We start from the raw sequence: 18,377 nt of genomic DNA, 5'->3' as shown, positions 1-18,377 counted from the left end.
TTTTTGTTAAAGTTCTCGAAACTCACTTTGAACGTCTTCCCTTTTGTTGATTGAAGCCATATTTCTGGTGTCATTTTAATAGTTTTTGTGTGCATTTTCATTATCTGTTAAACTTGTAGTTTGATTATAGGTATAAATGAATAATTTTTCTGTCATTTACATTCGAAAAGGAAACGCATTCATGAGGTAGCGCACAATCTGACTCCGCCATAAATTCCCCTCTTAGACATTCATTTGGTCAGATCACAAAGGCTTCACGTCAGATTATTACAGCCGGCATTCACTCATCAGCGCCTCCCAAAAAAAGTCTACCTTAAGATGCGATTCTCAGATGCTCACACCAGAAATAATTATCGTGACATTCCCTGCCTAATGGAGGCTTTTCTTTGTTCCTCGGCAACACATTTAAGTCAGACGTGGTACCAATTGCAAGATCACAGAGGCAGGGCTTCTCTGAGCCGGGGGCATATTCTTAACAGCATGAGGATTCAACAATGAAAACATGGGGCCGGCAGCTGACTGTCCACCTTCGTGGACACTCTTCCAAGCGCCACACCCTGACATGATGTCATGAGGTCCTCCTTGGCCTGGTCTGCCGCTGGGTTCAAGAGTCCTTGACACAAGCCTTTCAGATATTTGTTCTCACAAAGTTGCAGGAATGCACCCACAGTGAGCACCAAATCTGAAGAGACACTGACCCTTTTCCACACTTTCTTCTAGCCTATCTGCTGCTGAAATTTGAATATATCAGCTCACGGTCATTGGATCTCCAAAACACAAAATGTGTCGTAGAAAAGCAAAGGAATGATTAAACCCTCCCTCCGTCCCTTGGCCTAAGCCTGCTCCACCCACAAGACAGCAATGTCATATAAAATAAAAAGAGCCGGCAACGGTAGCACACCTGCATTTTTATCTTTAAATATACACTTGGGGTTGGAGCGATGGCTCAGTGGACTCGAAGTGAGTTCAGGCATCTCACAAATTTCACAAGGGCCTCTGAGTCCAGCTCCAGGGACTTTAACACCCTCTTCTGTACTGCATGAAGACTCGCATGGCATACATGTGCAACACACACACACACACACACACACAACACTTTATCGAGACAGGGTTTCTCTCTATTGTCACCATCGCTATCCTGGAACTCTCTCTGTAGACCAGGCTGGCCTTGAACTCAGAGATGTGCCTGCCTCTGCCTCCCAAGTGCTGGGATTAAAGGTGTGCACCAGCACTTCCTGGCTTAATTTTCTTAATAAAATAATTTTTTAAATTTAACCTTTTTCTTATCATTTATGTAAAAGTTTGAGAAGTATCCCACTGAGAGTTTAAAATCAAGGGTCCTTTTCCTATAGGTTACTCTGGTAAACTACATAGCCCTCCCTACACATCTCTCAAAGTCATAGACATGAACTTCCATCTGCAAGCCTGTGAAAATTGAAAGGAGCAGACGAAGGGCCCTCAGGTGAAGAGCTGCCCTTGAGGCAGGAGAAGGCCAAGGAACCTCCAAAAGGGAGGGTCCCTGGATCCCTCCACTGCCCAGAGACCTCTGGACCCAAAACTGAAAGGTTATCCTAAGTGACTCATGACCCAACAACTCCCTCAGCCACAGGAAGGGGGTTTGCCTGCACACTCCCATGATCCCTGCATCCATGGGAGCTGAGGCTGGACATTCATTAGCACTTCATTTTCTGGCATACTCCTTTTTCTGCAGATGTTACCTCCGGGGCCATGACAGCCATTTCCTGCCCTTTCATGTCTCTTCCACTTGTAATTGAACAATTAGCCCATACCTGCAGACCTTGAGTGGGGCTGCTGGGGAGGGGGGAGACCTTAAAGGAGCGCTCCTCCCTGACACCGGGTAGCCAGTGACTTCCTTCCCAGGCTTATATGGAGAAGCAGACTTGACTCTGCGGCCTGTGTCTTTTTCCATGAGGGAAACTTAGGGATGTCTGAGAGAAACCTGGTACACACGTGTAGTTCTAATTGAGGGACAACAGTAAACTGAGGTAACAAGAACTGAGAGGTGAGTCTCAGTGTGGCCAGGAGGAGGTGCAGTGTCACTGCACAGACACTGAAGAGCTGAGGAGGTGGTGGTGCCACGTGGTAATGTGCTAGGTGCTGCAAAGAAGCACTGGCCTCAAAGAATGTGTGACATCGCTGTAGATCCTGAACTGTGCACACAGTGACCTCCTCACGGCATGGCTTTGCCAAGACCACCCGACAAGGCCAAACGACTTTGGCTGCACCACAGAGCCTATCAATACTAGGCCATACTTCGGAAAAACTAAACCTGCTGATCTGCCTTGGTAGCATGTGCCCAAGCTGTCACGGACATACTCAAGCCCTGATGTCCCCAGGCTGTGTCCCCACACAGGTTGGGGCCCCGGATCCAGATGTTTTCTGCAGGCCGATCAGTGCATTAAACCAACTACGAAACGGGGAAGGATCTCGGCCCTTCCGGCCCTCAAGATTTCCAGTCCAGATGCAAAGCTAGTGGTAGCAACGCTGCAAGAGACAGAATGCTAATCCCATTTTTATTTCTCATGCATTCCTACACGAACACAAAAACCCAGAGTGATTTCAAGTGGATGATTGTCAGTGATCATTGTGTTTAAATGTGCGAGGTTGCAGGGACCGGGGCTTGCTGTGGAAGAGCATCCTCTCGCTCAATTGTATTAACAATTATTATTTCAGTACAGAAGCTGCCACCGTAAGATGCGCTTTACCCCAAGTCTCCTTATCGCCTCTAGAGTAAGAAGAATATCTGGCAACACTGATTTTGCCTCTGATCTTAGGAAGTAAGCCTCGTGTAAAGCGATTCTGCCTCATGGCTGCATGGATTTCTTCCTCTAACTCGATCCTGTCTGAGAAGCCTACACTATTTTTTATGAAAGCAGAAATGGTAAATGTCTTGTAAATGATAGAGGACTTGGGGTTGGAACTGTGTTTCTTTCTCAGTTTTTTCTAGTGCTCAATGGCAACTTTTTAACTTTTACTTGACAGGAGCATGGTCTTGATGCTCAAAGAAGGGAGGCACAGAGGCTGCATCTGTTTAATGGGGCTGAGAACACTGGGGGGCCTGAGGCCCCTGTCACCTGCTCACGGGGATTCAAGAGGGCCTGAGACCCCGAGTTTGTGGGTCATGGGTAGCCCCTATTTTTGCCCATTTGGGACTAAAACTGGGTAGTGTGGCACTTAACGTAAGAGAGGATTGCTCTCTAACATCCCCAAGGCTCAAAGTTCAGACACACGGTGTCCACAGGACCACATGTCCCCTGGGGGATCCATCTATACAGGACCTTCCAGCCTCTTCCAGTTCCTGCCACCCAGGCTTTTTCTCGGTATGTGGCTGCATCACCCAGCCCTCCGCCTTCATCTTCATATGGGCTCTGCATTGCTTCGGCCTTTCCTTTTCCTATCGACCGCTGTCACTAAACCAGAAGCTACCCAACGTTGAATAATGCCATCTTGGAGCTCCTTGGCTAATAACCCTGTAAAAAATAAACGTTTTCCAAGTAACTGATATTCTGACGTCTAAGGTGGAGGGGAACTTCGAAGCGCTCCAGGGTGTGTCAGAGGTGTGGCTTCCTCTCCTGCCAGCACCTCCCCAGAGGGAAGAAGGAGATGGGCTCTGAGTCTCCACTCAGAATCATCACTGAACACTGGGACAGGTCTCCCCTAATCCTCAGGACAGGGACAGGTGCCATCAGCCAGCCCATAGAGTGGGGAAACAAAGCCTACATTAGCAAACTCAGGAAGTCTTGCTGCTGCTAAAGCAGAAGGATGAGACTCTCTGCTAGCCCCTGCCTGCACAGGTGACAGAAGGCAACTGGGAAGAGTGCACCCCTAGTCACAGGAAGCCCGACAGCCCCCAGGTTCTCCAGCAGATGCCTGTCCCCAGTGTGGAGTGGGTCAGGCCCTCCCAACAGGCCTGGAGGTCACATGCTGTCCCAGCCTGAGAAACGGGACTTCCTGGTGGCATTTGAGACTCTGCGGCCTGATATGGCTAATGAATCTCCCACCCCAAGCTAAAGTGAATTAGCTGCAGCAGATGTTTTTACTCTGGGAACTCCCGGACCTTTCTGGCCGTTCATTTATCCGTCAAGGGGATCAAACTCTACCCTTCTATTATGCGTTGTCACCGGACCATCGCACAACTTTATCAGACTTTTTATTCTGGAAACTGAATTAATTTTCTGCAAGGGGGTTTTTGTGTGGCTCTTTAATCACATTTACGGGGGAACATGTGTACCGCAGGCTGGAGAGCCGATTACGGCTGCCAGAAAGACCACTTTCAAAGGAGATCGCCCTCTCTCCCGAGGCCGCATCTGAAGGTCCCGGGTTTTGTGGAGAGGAAAAAATTAATTACTATTTTAATAACGAAGCCAATCCTGCTGAAAATCCTCTTAGAGATGGAGCTGGGTGATGTAATGGCTGGCAGGGGGGCTATTGAAAACACTGACCGCACAGCCCAGCCCCATCCTTTCCATTCAGCCTCTGTAAGATGATACGGGCCGCTGGGTCACACATTAGGGAATTAAAAATATAATAATAACACTACTTTTTCCTGGGAAAGGGGAAAGTTGTGATCCTGAGAGAGCAGTTGGTAAGTTCCTGCTTGTCCCTGCCACCACCTCTGCAGAGGGTCCAGGCACTGGGCACTGTGTCTCTCAAGTGGCTCTTAGTCCCAGCTCTTCCAAATAAGGATTAAGTGTTCCAGAATATCAAAGCATAGAGTCCTTCACCTAACCAAGGCTCTGGGGTTCAAGTCTGCAATGCCAGGCCCATGGGGCAGGTTCATTTCCACAAAGTACCAGGAGGCTGGAATTGTCCTTGACTCTCTAGACGACACATGACTTCGGAATGAGTTTTGAAGTTCACTTCAAAAGTAACTTTTCATGTTTGTGGTACTTCTCCTGGGGAGCCAACCTGCAGCATCAGAGCAGTAAGTGACCTAGGTCTTTGTCTGATGCTCGATAATGCTCCATTTTCTCCCCTCTTCCCATGGCTGGGTTGCAAAAGAAGCATACTTGACAGGCCAGACTCTTATCCCGCTGCCTGGCCACCTTGCTCATCCAGAGCACAACCACTTTCTTGGGATCCCCGCCCAGGTGCCCCCACTTCCTCTACTTTCCCACCTCCCCTCTTCTTTTTCTGCAGCAAAGGATGAGCAAAGAAGGTATTTGTATTGTAACATGAAGAAAACGCATGTGTCTGAGGACAGTGTGAAAGGCACCTGCGGACCCAGCCTGCCTGGAGAGAAGCCTTCACATCACTCTGACCCACGTCTGACTGGAGACCTAGGCATGACCTAGGTAAGATCAGAGAACATTCTAAAATACAGTGGATTTGCTGAGGATGCAGAAGCCGGATGCAAATGCCTGAGATGAGATAAAGCAGGGTGGAGTAGAAGAATGAGGGTGCTTCAGAGGAGGGGGCTGGGGCAAAGGAAAGGACCATTTCTTTTTTTGTTTGGTTGGTTTTTTTGTGTTTTGTTTTTTGAGACAGGGTTTTTCTGTGCAGCCCTGGCTGTCCTGGAACTCACCCTGCAGACCAGGCTGGCCTTGAACCCAGGAATGAAAGGACGATTTCTTGCACATGAAGCTTCTGCTCCCTGTGATGTGACTAAGACAGGGTTGACAGCTTTGTGACTGACAGAAGAGCATTGAAGGAGGAGCAGACAGTGTTGCCCAAAATCTGGGGGTGAGGAACAAGTATCAAGTATCACTCCCAAACCTCAAAGGCCACAGTCCTTCCACACTCTCAGGGTGTCAACAACGAGCCTTGGCTTCTGTGGCGTCGGACCACTGTCAGCATTTGAACAATAGTGAATCTCTTGTCTATCCCTCAAGAGAGTCCAAGTGAATTTCACAATAAAATGGGTGCCTCACCCCAGATACACTTCAGTTGCTGCTGATGTGGTCTATCTCATCTTGCCTTCATCTTCCTTCCTTCCTTCCTTCCCTCCTTCCTTCCTTTCTTCCTTTCTTCCTTTCTTTTTTCAATGCAGGAGATGAACTCACAACCTATGCAGAGTCTATTGTGTTCTCCAACAAAATAGAGGTTATGATGCAATCAACTGAGCCCTAAGGGACTTGTACAATTCTTACAGTTCCTAGGAGTAGCACCCAGGCCTGCCAAGACAGGTTCCCTAGAACAATCTCATGGGTCCTTGTGAATTCCCAGGGAGACGAAGACCCCAAAACTTTCCTATGAGAAATGAAAACTGTTCCAGCCTTGTGGCCCCGCAAGTTTCTGAGTTTGTTTTAGAACTGGAGAGGAAAGACACGCAGAAACTCTACACTTCAGTTGTTCAGACCTTTGTGATGGCAGACCATGCAAATGCCAAAGCACCTCTCAAACAATCTCTTGATGAGTGTCACCATCTCACAGCCATGACTGACACATGGATGCCCTGAGAGGACTTTCACAGCTCTATCCTCTCTGGATGTCCAGGGAGGATAGCCTGCTCTGTCTTGAAGAAAGACCTGGCACACAAAGGCTAGCTCAGGGAAGTTGATACTGACTAAATTCACATGGGGATAGCAAGCCTGGAAGGGTGACCTATATTGTCCCAAGATACCAAGGGAACAGGGAGTTTAGACATCTAGACAAGAAAGCCAGAAGGGATGAAACAGAAGCCTTATACCCATCTACAACTAGGAAGCCCAGCGGTGGCCCAGCTCTATGTCCAGTAAGCTAACAATGCGCTGGGCTGAGAACGACTGAATATGTGCACTTGCTCTGTGCATGCATCCATCCCTGTGGTGGTGGTGGGGTGATTATCAAGACTGAATCAAAGATCAAGGGGTTAAGAAACACAGATTCTCACAGTGGGAGAATGAGAGACACAGGCAGAGATCTAGGGCTCCAGTGCTGGCAGCCATGAAGCCATCCTGTCCCCAGCTCCTGTCATACTGCCCATGAACCAAGACACCTTCAGCAACATTGCAAAGAACAGAGAACAGCAACATGCATCAAACACAGTATCTCACACCATGTACACCTAGATGAAGTCAAGTTCAATTCCTCCAACCCAGCTTTGCTAATGCATTCATGACTGTCCTCGTTTCTATAACTCAATGCCAGACGCAAGGTGTCTTATAAGACAAAGGTTTACTTCAACGCCCAGTTCAAGAGCATTTAGTCTGTCATCGAGGGGAAGGCGTGGCAGCAGAAGCACAGGTGGTTGGTCATATTGTATGCCTAGTCCGGAAGCAGAAGGCAAACAGGAAGTAGGTTGGCCTGTCAAACCTCAAGTCTCACCCCCAGGAATTTCCAGCTACACTCCACTTCTCAGAGGCTCCACACTCTACAAGACAACACCATCCTCTGGGGACTTCGTGATTAAACACACAGGCATGTGGGAGATAGTTCACATTCAAAGCACAACAGCTGACCTGTGGCAGCAACAGTTTCCAAAGCTCCAAGGGTCTGTGGCACAAAGGCGGCCTGACCAACAAAGTCCAAATTCTCTCACAGCTGGCTCTGCACAGACCAAGGTTGTTGACTCAATCATATGCCTTCAACATATGAATACCTCAGATGTGGGATACTGGGGGAAATTTTACAAGCTTTATTCTCAAATCCATGGGCCTAAATCCCCGAAATGAGCTATAATCCGAAACTGTCTGTGATGAACAAAACAGAATGCTGTGGGGTCACTCCCCCAGGTGGATGTGCACACTGCTCCTCTACACACCACACTGCAGCGGTTTCCTCAAAGCCAATGAAAACTCGACTCCACTGAAGAGGAAGAGAATGTATCAGACTCTCAAATGGGGAAGTTTTATTAGCTGTTTATAACCTGTATTTTTTTTTCTAAATTGCCAGAGTTAGCATAAAAGAGACATGTCATATTGATGTGAAAGCTCCCAGTTAGGATTATGAATTCTGTGACAGCAACAATTGCCTTGATATCAATATGTTTTTTCATGAATTGCAAAGAAAAGCAGGTGTATAAAAATAAAACCCACATAAAATATAAATTATCATCGTGCAACTTAATTCCATACCCTCAGGATACAATAGCTCGAGCACTTTATATTTGAAAAGAAAAAAAAAATGTTTGTGAGTTACTTTTTGAGGTTTATTTATTTATTTCTATTTGTTTATCATTTCTTTGCCTGACTGAGAGGTCTCTGAGATAGAATACCATTTCCATAACTGTCCCGGGGGACAAGAAATGTCTCTGCACTAACCTCGGTGCCCCCAGGTAATTCCACCCATCATGTACACATGGTGCTTCAAGCCTCCGGCTCAGAGGGGGTCGAGGAAATTTTCTTTCTAGAAAGCAAACATGTTCCTTAGGTGAGTGGGCACCTTAACAAGGAGATAAACACGTGGGAAGGCAAAGTGAACACTGCACTGAGGTTACCTAACACTTGGGGGGCAGGACAGGCCAGTGGCCACCGGAGGTGAGGAAGGGAAGACCTTCAGCTAGGACTCTGTCTACATCATTTGATAAGAAATGCCTTGAATTATGTTCAAACATATCCATCTCTATCTTTGGGTCATTTCTTATCTTGTCTCCATGGAATGAAGATTGCTCCTATAGAGAGGGGACTGTTTTCTCCCACAAGGCAGGCATGTCCCATAGAAAGTCCACCAGCATGGGTTCATACACATATGCTCGGGCTTTGCATCTCACAGGCACCTCGCTGCTTAGCTTTTGCTAAGATTCCCAGTTAGGGATCCAATGAGCCCATAGGCACCCCTGGAGCCAGCCCTCACAGGACAGAAAGGTACAATCTAAAAATTGCCCCGCAATGGAAGCTCACAGTGTCCTTTAAAGGGAAGTCCCAGGCTCTCTCCATTTGCCTCTTGGACCCCAGAGGTACAAGCTGCAATCCAGGCAGCCCTGTTTCGAACTGCTCTCCCGACTGCTCAGCTGAAGTGCCACATTCTGAGCCTCTCCAGCATCCATAGGGAGAGGAGGATGAGCACTCCTGCCTGAAACAGCCAGCTCAGCTTCCGAGTCAGCTCAGATTCCATGGTAGCAAGCCATCATCTGCACTCAAGCTGAGAGCAGGCTGCCACGCAACCCACGAGACAACGGGGCCTAGGATGAACGGAGAGAGGGATGACTTGGTATTCTCCTCCTGCTCCAGAGAGTTCCTCAAAAGGGCTGAGCTGGGTAAGGAAAGGATAGAACTGTTCCAGAGGAGAATGGCACCTTCCGCCCTTCTCCTGCAGAGGATCCCTAGAGCATTGCGTGTGCCTTCCGTAGATAGACTGTTCATCCATGAACAAGTAGATTTCAAAGACAAGCCATAGAAGGAGCAATCCATTCATCTCTCTGTGGGCCTCTTGGCAGCAGATAGAACCAGGAGCTGTCTCTTACTTGTGGTGAATAGAAGCAAAAGGCACCTCTGGAGCATTGGTGGCTTGGCTGCTGTTGGTGCTCCCCACAGCTCTCCACTCTTTGGTAGCTTAGTAAAAGGGATGCAGTGGACTCCAAAGAGGCCCCATGGTAAAGACAGCACTGCCACAATCAGAGTAGCCAGGACCCCTGGGTTACCACATGTCAGAGGAAACACAAACACCGCAGGCACTCATCCAGGAGGTGTTCAATGTAGCAGCCAAGATAGACTTCCATAAACGACAGAAGATGAACAGTGCAGGTTACACCCCTGCCATGACAAACCACCTTCGAGTGTCTTTCTTATGAAAAACATAATAATTTCCTTCTTCTCTTTCCATTTTCAAAACAAGAGGAAGAATCTTTGCTGTCTCCTATGTAAGTCAGTGGTACAGTTTACTTGAAAAGATGACCAAGAACCTGTAAGAACTAGAACTGTAAGGTCACACAACTTATGTTTTGTTTTGTTTTTGTTTTTGTTTTACAGACAGGGTCTCATGTAGTCCTAGCTAACCTCAAACTTGTTATGTAGCCAAGGGTAACCTTGAACTTCTGACCTCCCTGTCCCCACTTCTTCAGTGCTAGCATTTCAGGTACCCTATCCATGTCATTTTTATGTTGTGCTGGGGTGGGATGCAGGGATTCATACCTCCTAGCAAACACTCAAGTGACTGAGTTACATTCCCACCCCTTAGTCATTGGAGCTCCCCCCGCCCCCGAGCCTAATTCCCTGAGCACTTGGTGCAGGGATAAAAATACAAGGGGAGTCCTTGACAACTGTCCCACCTCGTCCTGCCTACCCCATTCGGGGACACTAACCGTTATACACCTCCTTTGCATTGTGTATGACTGTGATGTAGTCTCATAGCCCCCTTAGCTATAGAAATATGGCATGCCTACCCACAGCATCTTCCCCCATGCCTTAGTACTTGCTAAATATTTAATTGGTTCATGCAATATCAGCTAGGCTAGGATACACTGTTCATTAGTCTTTTTAGTGGAGGTCATTTCTTAATTATATCGATCACTCATATCATATGAACTATAATTGGTGCCTTTCTCCTGTCCATGTATTTTTAATGACGTGCTTGGGCCTTTTTGTAATGGCAAGGTGTGGGGGGGAGGCGCGTGTCACTCAACTTAGCATCCCGATCCCTTCTTCCTTTGGAAATTGCAGAGACAAGCTTGCCACTGAAAGGAGATATTTGGAATTTTTTTCCAGGATGTTTTGGTTTTATATTTTTGAGACGAGGTCTCACGATGTAGCCTAGGCTAACATCCAACTTGTGATCCTCCTGCCTCCAACCAGAGCACAGTAGGATCACAAGTATGGACTGCCCAGCACATTCATGTCAGGATATTTGTTTTCTGTCAGGAAATTTGTCTTGGCATTAGTGCAGTGTGCTGTCTGGTGGCATACAATAAGGATGTACGGTTTCAGAGTGAGGGCTCTGGTGGCATACGATAAGGATGTACGGTTTCAGAGTGAGGGCACCAAGTGTTCATACAACACACCTGCCAGGACAGTACAGTTTCCTGTGAAGCCCCACTGCTAGGGCAGTAGCCAGACCCCTAACTCCATCATGGTGCCCACCTCAGATCCCAGGATCTGAGGAGGGTAAATGGAAGCAACAAGGGAGCAGTTTTAGTTGCTGCATCCCAAAGACAGGCTTCATGTTTCTTGTAGTACTCACCCTCTTCAAGAGAAACAGTGCCTAAAAGGTGCCTTCCAACTCTCCTTGGACCCCCCCGTGAGGATTTCCACCCATGAGACCATGATGGCCTCCAGTGGCTAACCTTACTGTAACCTGGCAAGAGCACTGAGTGTCGCTGCTCCACACCTCCTGTCAAGTACATATGTACATCCTGTACCAAGTTACCCAGCCAAAAGTTGCTGATCAGCCAAGTGTTTACAGCCAGTTTTATGGGATTCCTGGGAGTCCATGCTACTGGCCTCCTGGGGTAACCTATCCCAACTCCACAATGAAGCATCGGCTTTACACACACCATATCCCTCTGGAAAACATCCCATCAAGGTAGATTTCTGTCATGATTTATTTCTATTGTTGTGACAAAATCCTTACAAAAACCAACTTGGGGAGGAAAGTGGTTTGTTTGTTTGTTTGTTTTTTCAACCTTGCAGAATACAGTTCATCATGGGAGGAAGTCAGGGCAGGAACTCAAGGCAGGAACCTGGGGGTAGGATGTGATGCAGAGGTCATGAAGGGGTGCTGCTTACTGGCTTGCTCCCCATAGCTCACTCAGCCTGCTTTCTTACAGCACCCAGGGCCACATGCCCAAAGGTGGCTCCACCTAGATTGATCTGGGTCCTTCCACATTGATCATTCATCAAGGAAATGCCTTCAAAAAAAACATAGGCATTTTTAGAGAAGCATTTTCTCAATTGAGATTCCTCCTCTGTGGATAGTCTCTGGCTGGGTCAGGACTCAGGTAGGGCCAGGAACACTGAGAATGGAGGAAACCCACCTGAGTCTACCACCCACCCCCAGGAAAGACAAGAAGGAAAAACATCCCTTTGTACCCAGGCTGCCCTAGTCCCATTTGTGAACATACTCCAGATAACAGAGGGCAAGGAGAGCAGAGGATGCTGGGACAGAGGCACCACCAGTAAGGGAACCCATTTGTTTCTTGGGTAGATGCAAACTGTTTTGCCTCTGGGCACACTGTATACAGCTGACTGTAGAAATTGGGTGAGATAAGAACTCACTTCAGGATCTCTCCCAGAACTCTGGCTGGAGCTTGTGTCTGCCTAATCTTAGGACTCTGTTTCTCTTCCTCCTAGGCGAATGGCAAAAGGATAAAATTGTAGTGAAAATCATGGCTGTGAACATCTCCCAAACTGTAAGCCTCCCTGCCCTGTGTCATAAAGCTCCTGACTCTGGAAGAACACTGAGGATACTAAAGCAGCAACGATGTATATCTTTTCTGGAACAATTAAACCTTATAAGAGGCAGAAGTGGATTTTCTTTTTAATATAATTTTATTAGTCTCTATTCATTGCTGTCAGTAGTAGGTATCATAAAGACATTCCATTCATGTGGATTGTGTACTTAGACCATAAGGACGCCCAACCCTCCTCTGCCAGTTCTTTCTTGTTCCCTCAGAGAGTCCTGGCTTTTTTTGGTCTTCATGTCTATATACACATACAACATGCCCTATATACTCATACAATTTATGTGTCTAAATAAAATCCAGAATGCTCAAGTGAGAGAAAATATGTGATATTTATGTAACTTTCTTTGTAGATATAAAAGTTTTATTCCTAACAGTAAGAAGGGAAACATTTGTGCCAATCGTTTGAACTCTTTTATATGAATAAGAGGAAGGCTTAGCAAGAAGATTTTTTTTAAAAGTTATTTAATCAGTACAAATCCAACAGTCCATTTTGCTCACTGGTCACAGCTCTATGGTCGTTGCTTAAAGTATCCACACATACCCTAACCTCTGAAGGCTTTTAGAAACTCCACTCTTCATTGTGGAGTAGCCACAAGCCCTTCAAACTATGTCAGGCTGTTTAAATGATAAGCCACAGGGCTGGAAAGATAGCTCAGCAGTTAAGAGAACTTGCTCTTTCAGAGGACCTGGATTCAATTCCCAGTACCAAGATGGCATTTTACAATCATCTGTAATTCCAGTTCCAGAAAATTGAATGCCCTCTTCTGATTTCCACAAACTCCAAGCATACAAATGGCTCACGTACACACATGTAGGCAAAACGGTCACACACACAAAAATAAAATTAATATGCATTTTTAAAATTAAGAAATAAATGAAACCAAATGACAACTCACTTCCAGAATTCGAAAGGAACAGGAGCCAAGTAACGCAGTTTGCTCCTCCCTCCCAGGGAAAGCAGAGAGGAGAAGGCCAGTTGACCTCTCAGATGTCCCAGGGGTACCCTGCAAGCATGAGGCCACTCTCCCTTAGAGAGAGAACTTGCATAACTTGATAGGTTTCTTCCTGTTCTGACCCCTCTTTTGTCTTAGTTGGTATCCAAAAGACTATGTCCTGGCAACCATAACACCCTTGTCGTTTTTGGTTGCGCTGTGGATTGTCCCTTGTGGAGGCTCCTAAATAATAAATAAAGGATTCGATTCCATGGCATGGCACCAGGGAGCACTTACCAGGTCCCCAGGGAGAGGCGGCATCCATTCCTCGACTAACCTTTATTTTACAAACACTGCTTCCCTTGTGGGGTTGACTATGGGAAACGTTTCTGAAGGCATGGTTACTGAGCACAGGAGTGTGTGTGTGTGCCTTTTTGGTAAGTCTTGTAAGAGCCTTTCAACAGACTGAGACAATTCACACTTCATTACAAAAACTGACCTTCACACTGGCATGTCAACAAAGCGCTACATCTCTCCCTGTCTTAGCAATAAGGATAATAGCTAAGTGCTATCACTACGTAAAGTTCTTTCATTAAAAATGAAGCTGAACCCCCTAGCTGGCGTGAGCATAGTTTCACACACTTGTAATTCCAGTGCTTAGGAGATAGAGTCTGGAGAATAGAATTCAAAGTCAAACTTGGTATCCAAGTGAGTTCTAGGCTACCCTAGGCTATATGAGACCATATCTCTGCTTAAACAAAAGTAAGCAAATCAGTTAATTAGTTTAAAAGAGAATAAATTGGATACCTTTTGTATATCTAACAGTCACCTGTATTTTTGTGACATACCCATAGTTTGTGCCTACTACTTCATTGAGTACTTGTCCTTTGCATGTTGGATTTGTAGGAGCTCTTTACATATTAAGGCAATCAGCCTTTTGGCTATAATATGAATCATATATTTTTTTTATTATGTTAGCATTTGATTTTTTGGCCAAATAATGGAAGAACTTATCACTCTGTTTTTAGAAGTTTATGCAATACTTTAAGATCTTTCCAAATGTAAGAACATTTTTAACTAATCCTTAAAACATCCCCATGGTTTCTTCTAGTGATTCCATAGTTCTGTCTCTTACACTGAGTTTTTTGTTTTTTGTTTTTTGTTTTTTGTTTTTTTTTTTTTATCTATTTGGAATTTGTTTTCATTTAAGATGTCAACCATGAATGTATGGTATTTTCAAATTTTATGCATAGTTTTCCTAAAAACTGGGTCTAACCCATTCCAGTCTTTCATGAATTACCTCTGTGGCCAGGAGGCAATGATACACTCACTCCCGTTTCCCCGCATAGAGAGCTGTGGCTTAGAAGCCTGCACATCCCAAAGCCAGGAAGCTGGATCGGAGGCACTGGGTCTTTATTGCATTCTGTATGCTGGTGGTGGCCTTCCTATACACTGCTTGTTCCTTCCTAGACTAGGTCTGTGCTCGCCTGCAGCAGTAAAGCACATAGAATGAGAAAGGTAAGTCAAGAGAATGAAGATAGATGGTAGGGAGAGAGGGAGGGGAGGAGGGAGGGAGGGGAGGAGGGAGGGAGGGGGAAGGGGAATGTTGCAGGAAGTATTAAAAAATGTACCATCCCTCGCTGTTGCCAACTCCTCTTGGCCCCTCATCCCCGCTGCCTCCATGGCTAGCCCCAAGCAGAGACCGTCCATCTTGCCGTTCTCTTGCTGCAGATTCTGCTCACATTCCCAGCCATCCAGCCCCTGTGGTCAGCGGTCGCAAATCCCAGTAACCCGGTAAAATCAAAACTCTAGAGGCTTGTCATTTATAAATCAGATTTATATCAACAAATTCCCACCCTACAAAATGTGCACATGATAAACTCAGAGCCAACTGATATTGATATAGATTGCCCACCTAGATAAGACAAACTGTCCCGTAATTATCCATCCCTTATAGGATATTCAGAGCAACCTGTGGTAGCTAAAGCCGCATGGAGTCTGTGGCATCTTTCTCTTCCTCCATCCTCCTTCCTTCTCCCTGTCCTCTCTCTCACATCTCTAAAAATCTCTGCCCACCTTCCTTTTCCACTGCCCAATCACAGGCTTCTCGTATTAATATTAAAATTAATTGGGGGAAAACTCTGCTGCAGGGGAAGGTGTGTAGATGTAGGTAGGTTGACTACATAGGTGATAGAGAATACATGTATGATTAGTAAATAACATGTGATCAATGGATGGAAACATGATAAAGACAGACAGATAGATGGCAGCTAAGATGGGTAGATAATAAGTAGATAGAGAGAGATAAATAATAAATAGATTAATATATCATAGCACATGATGGAAAATTCGTATAAATTAATAAGTACATGAACTACTGATAGATGGATAACAGATTGTAGACAGGTGGCTCAATAGAAGAACATAAATAGATAACAGATAGATGATAGATAGATAGATAGATAGATAGATAGATAGATAGATAGATAGATAGATTTTACAATTAAGATACTATTATAAAACTATGTGGTAATTTCTATGTAGGTTAACTATATTAAATTATTCTCTCTTAGGAGGAAGTCATATTCTGAAGGCATATCATGTTGGATCCCAAAGCACTTAATAAAATGGTAAGCTGAACATTACCAATTAAACCTGCAGGTGATTTTTCTAGTCAAAATACTAGTATTCTAAAGATTATCCGTCTACATTTTCTTGAGGGAACATTGAACTCAGTTCCCATTTTCCAGACTTTGATAAGAATAAATTGCATGCCTGCCTACAGACTGATGCCCATCCTTTTCCCAGGGAGAGCTTGCATTTTGCTGTACTTGGCAGGAGCTTAGACCCCGCCGGAGGGCTCTGTGGGTGTGGGGTAGTCTTGGTCTGACCTACAGTGTCAGCTGAAGAGCCTGTTGAGTTCCCACAACATCCCAAGGACTCATACCACTGCCTGTTTTTAGGAATTCCCAGCTACTTGAACTAACAGCCAAGCTTCTAGGTCCTCTACAAAAATACCAAAAAGCCTTAATTAGACACCTTAGGGGGATTTCTGACAGAAGCATCAATCTTCAGTTTAATTTAATCAGTCCTACACACACACACACACACACACACACACACACACACACACAGAGTGAATATATATGTGTATGGCTTTTACTTGGTTTGGAATTTGTTAAATACTCTTCCACGGGGTGTGTGAGCCACTGACTTCTCTGTCCTGAGTACTTCTTAAATCAAAGGGTGACCAATCCTTTTTCAAACCTTCTTTCCTTAAATCCACGTCAGATGTCACCTTAGTTAAATAAGGCTCTCGTCGCTCACTCTGCATGGCTCTTCCATGCTTCCACACACGATGTCTTTACGTGAACAGCGGTGAGCTGGAAGTCACCCCGGGGTTAGCTAGCACCTCACAAGATCTTTGTTTTTGACGAATATTAGATTGTGTGTGTGTGTGTGTGTGTGTGTGTGTGTGTGTGTGTGTGTGTGTGTTGCCGCTTCTTTTGATTCTGTCTCCAGGGTGCTGATTTTGGGTAGAGAATGTTCATTTGGGGGAATAATCCTTCCAAACTCTGAAGAGACTGAAAGGATGAACTGGAAACACTTCTGAGTTCCCAGAGGTTCCCAGGCAAATGGAAAACCACCAAAGGCAAGAGAGAGAGAGAGACAGGAACAACGGTGAGAGAAGAGGGGCTGGGTGGAGTGTATGCAGGAGGAGCACTAGACATCCCATGGGACAGCTGGGTTTTCAACGCCCAGGGCTGTAAAACAGGGATGCATTTGGAAAAGCGGTTCCACTCCCCTCGGCTCTGTTCATCAGGAATCTAGGACCTGCAGGCAGACAAAGCTTACCCTCTCATCTACGTGTGGCATCCGAGCACGTTCTTAGGAACATGTTGTGATTCTGGTTCATCCTTGTGCAGCTATGGGGATTATCAACCAGTGTTAAACGTCCTTGAACAGTCGCCTTCTCGAAGGCGAATTCACGCGCTCAAGACACCTGTGCCTGTCCAGCTCCCAAGATGCTTAGACAAATGTCAGCTCTGGCTTGGGAGCTTCCACCAGTGAGGCAGAAGCAGACAGCAGGCCTGGCTCCCAGCACAGGAGCGAACCAGTAAGGATGGCAACTCACCACTGCCAAAATGTCTCCACAAGTGCAGGTCCCTCCAGGAGTCAGTCATTCCAACCTCCTGCAGGGCAGGAAACCCAGCTAGACATTGGTGGCCCCCAGTCACATACCCTCCTAAGTCCTTATCTAGACAGAGCCCAAGACACTGAATTTAATGGATCCTGCTGTCGCTTTGTGTGCAGCAGGCACAGAAGATGAGCTCAAGAACCATCTTGAACCTCCATTCACCCGGAGAGCAAGCATAGTAGCTTTGGTGCTCGATACCTGATATTGAAACAAGAAAAAAAGTGCTAGGTGTGTGAACACGTGTGTGTGTGTGTGTGTGTGTGTGTGTGTGTGTGTGTGGTGGTGGTTAAAGTATAAGACAGTGATAACTGTGGTGAGAAAGGGCAGCAGGGATGAACTTTGAGAGGATGCTGCTCCTGGTGTTGTGCTGAATCTGTCCAGAAACTATTCCAACTCTCTCCTCACAAGTGAAGGAGAAAATGCTCAATGGTCTAAAAGCCTTACCAACAATTTACCATAGTCACTCGCCTTGGGAAGGGAATATCACACACAACAAAGGCGTGTCGAAGTGGCCTCTCATCCTAATGCTCTGTAAATCACATGGGCTTTTTCTTAAGCTCTAGTTTGTGAGCATTCAGGGTCAGGCTTACCAGGGAGCCTGGATGCACAGTATTGCAGACTGAGGTTTGCTGGCTTGGCACAGGCTTTTTGTCAGCTCCTGTCTCAGGATACGGACTCATCTATAGCATTTGATTTTGATGGATAAAAACAGGAGACTGAGATCATATGCAGACACATCAGTGTTGTAAAGCCAGGGCAGAGGAACACTAAAAAAAAACCTTAGCGGCTCGCACAGAGTGGCACCTGATCTCTGCAGACACTCCAGCACAGAGGCGCAGCCGCCTGGAAGAAAGGCTAGGCTGTGCGCTCCAGCAGATTAAAAGGGCCTGAGCAACTTTAGGCAAGTTCTGCCTGCTGCTGTGGGAAGTTTCCTCCTGCGGCCTGGTAAACAGTCACTGTCTCTTTAACC

General features: G+C 46.1%; 1 long non-coding RNA gene across 1 annotated transcript in view; it reads right to left on the bottom strand.

Annotated features, from left to right (window-relative positions):
- Positions 1–14,533: 14,533 nt before the first annotated feature.
- The window catches only part of LOC116087419, a 33,806-nt gene continuing 29,962 nt past the window's right edge, over positions 14,534–18,377 (bottom strand). The window contains exon 7 of the long non-coding RNA XR_004117429.1: positions 14,534–14,696. This is a non-coding gene — a long non-coding RNA (uncharacterized LOC116087419). The remainder of the gene's footprint in view (positions 14,697–18,377) is intronic.

The sequence above is a fragment of the Mastomys coucha genome, unplaced genomic scaffold (assembly GCF_008632895.1).
Source record: "Mastomys coucha isolate ucsf_1 unplaced genomic scaffold, UCSF_Mcou_1 pScaffold13, whole genome shotgun sequence".
NCBI classification, from domain to species: domain Eukaryota; kingdom Metazoa; phylum Chordata; class Mammalia; order Rodentia; family Muridae; genus Mastomys; species Mastomys coucha.
Note: the sequence above shows the minus strand (reverse complement) of the source record. Positions and strands in the feature narration are given on the sequence as shown.